Source organism: Sinocyclocheilus grahami, unplaced genomic scaffold (assembly GCF_001515645.1).
Source record: "Sinocyclocheilus grahami isolate Dianchi unplaced genomic scaffold, SAMN03320097.WGS_v1.1 scaffold17.1, whole genome shotgun sequence".
NCBI lineage: Eukaryota > Metazoa > Chordata > Actinopteri > Cypriniformes > Cyprinidae > Sinocyclocheilus > Sinocyclocheilus grahami.
The window spans coordinates 4,066,241-4,070,915 of NW_015505196.1; positions in this window are offsets into that span (position 1 = coordinate 4,066,241).

Below are 4,675 nucleotides of genomic sequence, written 5' to 3' on the forward strand. Positions count from 1 at the left end.
TGGATGAATGGCACAACAATGGGCCTCAGGATCTCGTCACGGTATCTCTGTGCATTCAAAATGCCATCAATAAAATGCACCTATGTTCGTTGTCCATGACATACGCCTGCCCATACCATAACCCCACCGCCACCATGGGCCACTCGATCCACAACGTTGACATCAGCAAACCGCTCACCCACACGACGCCATACAGGCTGTCTGCCATCTGCCCTGTACAGTGAAAACCGGGATTCATCCGTGAAGAGAACACCTCTCCAAAGTGCCAGACGCCATCGAATGTGAGCATTTGCCCACTCAAGTCGGTTACGACGATGAACTGCAGTCAGGTCGAGACCCCGATGAGGACGACGAGCATGCAGATGAGCTTCCCTGAGACGGTTTCTGACAGTTTGTGCAGAAATTCTTTGGTTATGTAACTAGGGATGTAAAGGTATGAACATTTCTTATCACGACTATAGTGACCAAAATGATCACGGTTATCAGTATTATCACGGTATTTTTAAAATGTGCTGGAAATGTTCAAAAAGTACTGACACACAAATCATGTCACCAAGTTTTACATTTAAAATCAACAAACAACAAATAAAATGAGTTTTAACTAAAACAATAACATTGCCAATGATGTCCGGATTTTAAATGACAACATGACTGTCAACAGTTTATCTAATAGCATGTTCAAATATCTAATGTAAATGTCAAATATCTAATGTAATAAAACTGTGTTTTATGCTTCAGGGCTCCAGACTCATTCTTCCCACTGCTCGCTCTTTTGTGACTAACTTTCTCAGTTAGTCACACCAGCACATGATTTGGTCGCAATATTTTTATTTTTAGGGATTAATCAATGCATGCTGATTAACTTTTATCATAGTTTATAGTTATATGAACGAAAATGGTTAATATTCAACCCCTTCTTTTTCATCAGTATTATTTGTGATTTAAATTTTGTGAACGGGAGTTTCCCGTCATGTTATAAGCGGGGCTTCGGGTGCTTTCACTTTCGAATTTGTGATCTTGGTGTCACGTTTTACAAGAAAAGATAATTGTCTGATTTGTATACATCTATACATATTTCACTTTTTAAGACTAAACTAAATATGGATTCATTGTTATTCTTAATTTAAAAGCATAACAACAATAAAACAGTAAGATGACAAGCTAGCTTACAAAACGTTTATTAACAAAAACGAATAAGATGAGGCATGGCATACACCACATGCTGTATTAAAAAAAAAAAAAAAAAAAAAAAAAAAAAAAAAAAAAAAAAAAAAACCCCCCCCCCCCCCCCCCCCCCCCAAGAATACCAACATGTTCACCTTTGGTTTAAGAAGCTGTCTTTTACTTTACTTTAGCATGAAAACCATCCATCCTTTCCTCAATATTTGCATCATTTTTGCTGTGCGCACCTTCGCGTTCGTGCTGACGCCGCGAGTATAAACCGGTCTCTACACTCTATAAGCGCTGCGCAGTTCAAACGAGTAGCGCGGTTTCGTTATGCTTTCAGTTTCATTTGCCGTTTGATGTTTCACATATGCAACAGATATGGCAGTGCTTATGAGTTAAACAATGCGGTGGTCGCGCCAGTGCGACCGCACTCAAAATTTAGTCGCACGGGCAGAAAAAGTGATCGCAAAATGCACCCATTTGGTCGCACTCTGGAGCCCTGTGCTGGACAGTGTTTATTTATCCTCAGTTGTTCAAATCGCGGTAATCAAATACAGTTATAGTGATAATTAAAATATGAAACTACTAACCGTGGAGTATTTTATCACGATTTATCGTCAAACGGTAATTGTTACATCCCTAATGCAAACCGATTGTTGCAGCAGCTGTCCGGGTGGCTGGTCTCAGACGATCTTGGAGGTGAAGATGCTGGATGTGGAGGTCCTGGGCTGGTGTGGTTACACGTGGTCTGCGGTTGCATGTACTGCCAAATTCTCTGAAGCGCATTTTTACAGCACCTCAAAAAGGCCTCTCACAGCAGCAGATCCAAGCTCTCGGTCAATGGTCATCGGACGCCTTCAAGAGCTATATCAGGACCAATAATTTTCACACAAAGAAAGCCATCTAAATCTGATCAGTTAAATGAAATTTGATGCTGCCGCTGCAGTGCCCTGCTCATTTGATACTGCCGCCGCAGTGCCCTGCTTAATTCGATACTGCCGGCGCAGTGCCCCACTCATTTGATACTGGGATGAAATTAGTATCAAATGAGTGCCCCGCTTATGTGATACTTCCGCCGCAGTGCAACTTGCCTCAGTTCCACAACAGTTTTCCAGCATCCCACCTCCACCCCAACACCTCACTACTAATCTAATTTCATCCCATTCTTGAGATTGGGGGGGCATGCTAATGCTAATGCATATTTAGCATGCCAAATATGTTACTAATTGCTCAATCACATTATATGTTCGTGCGAACTCGTGAATTAATCGATGTTAACCTTTCAGACTCATTAACATTTCTGTTTAAAAATACCACCTATAATGTAATAATATCATTTTATTTTGCTTTACAAATTAGCTAATACAAATGTATTGGTTCAAATTTGGCAGAATTTTCAGCATTGCAATACATTTTTCTTCAGTGACTGCAGTTCAACATACAATTTTTTTCAAACACATTAATTAACTCATTAGTTATTAGTTGTTAATTTACTTCAGTATTTATTTAATTGTGAAAATGTGATCTAAGTGTGCTGTTTATTATTAAGGGCCAGATTTACTACCAGCCTGCACCAGTGCAAACCCTCTTTTGGAATAAAAAATGACTGTCAGGGCCCGTATTCTTAAAGATTCTAAGAATCCTCTCAGAGAGCTCCTAATTTAGCTTAAAAATGTCTAACTAGGAGTCTTAGCTTAAAAGTGATTCAGGACCAATCTGAGAGCAACTCAACTGTGATTGATTGGTTGGTTGTCCAAGAAGGACATAAAAGAGCGCTTTTAAGAGTCACACACACACATTATATATGTATACATATTCTTTCTTTTTTATTTACCATGCTGTCATACTTAACACATTTTATAGGAAATGAACAGCGACACAATAAGGTTCTGAAAGTGCTGTAATTGTTTGTGTTATCACATTGCTTATAGAAGGGTGTGACAGACCCAAATCATCACTGCTGCATAGTTGCATTTTTCCAGTTGCCAAATATGTTCATGTAGTTAATGTAGTGATTACTTCCATTTCTGGCGCTATGGCATTTCTGCACGGTGTTAGTGTGTCTCTAATAAGATCGGACACAAACATAATCCTTGCACGATATAATGTGTTGCATCTTATTAACACACTGCCATGCATTGTGCAACACATTTCTTCTCCCTCTTCATGTTTTGTCCATTTTCTCCACTGCTAAAGAAACTCTTATGCCTCTTAATAGTCCTCGTCCGTACTCCTAACTATTTTGGACCTTAAGGCCTCTTTTAAGGGTTAAGATGCTTTCTGAATCAGAGGAAACACCCACATTTCTTAGAATTTTGTTACTAGGAGCAACTCATAGCACTAAGATTTTTCATGAATACGGGCCCTGGTCTGTGGTCTCCTAAATATTAATAAACTCTTAAAAATAAAGGTTCTTTATTGGCATCAATGGTTCTATGAAGAACCTTGAACATCCATGGAACCTTTAAAAATGCAGAAAAGGTTCTTTATATTCGAAAAAGGTTTTATGTTCTTAAAAATTTTTCATTTAGGAACTTTTCACCGAAAGGTTCTTTTGGGAACCAAAAATGGTTCTTCTAGGCATAGGCGGAGGGTGAACCAACTCCAAGGTAAGGCTAAAAGCAGCCAAATGTATTAAACATCATAAACCCGTCTTTTTAAGCAAGAACCAGACATGGGTGTCATGTAGGCTAAAAAATGTTTAATGGGACTGAGTTTGTATTTAACGTGATTACAATTTAATAAAAATGTTAGAGATCGATAATTATATAACGTTTCCTTTCCACGGTTATTCAAACAGCGAATAAATTATATATAGAAAGTGACATTATCACTAACATTGATTTATCGCGAGTTTAAGCATTAAGTATAATCACTGAAGCTGTATACACTGTGAAATGAATCTCTTACTTACATTGTATGTTCATCTGCGCTTTGTTGTTTATGATGAGAGAATTTGCAAGAGTCCGGAATTCAGTCAGCGAACGTGCGCGCACTCAACAAAACTGATGAGTTTGAACGATGACTCATCTGAGCTCTTCTGATTGGCCATTGCATTCCTAAGCTCAACAGAATTGTGTGTGATTGGTTCAAATGCGCAACACTGTAAAAACGCCTAAAATGAAATACGGTGCAACATGAGCAGATCTTAATTTAATGCCGCAATCGACACTGTCTATTCATATTCACTTTGTTAGCAACAGATGTAATAGATTTAATTTATTTGTGCAGGGGCATCTTTGTCCAATTTAGTGCCATTTTTGCTCCAAGTCCCTGTGGCCAGGAGAAGGCTAAGCCTTCCCCAGCCATACACACGCTCCGCCTGCTTCTAGGCATCACTGCAAAAACACCCTTTTGGAACCTTGATTTTTATAAATGTAGTCATTACAGATAAACAATAAAAAAAATTTAATCAACTGATAATTTTGATTGCAAACATTCTTTATTAGCATTTTTAAGCTATTTGAAGAATTGTTTTTTATTTTATTTATTTTTATTGTAAGTTTTT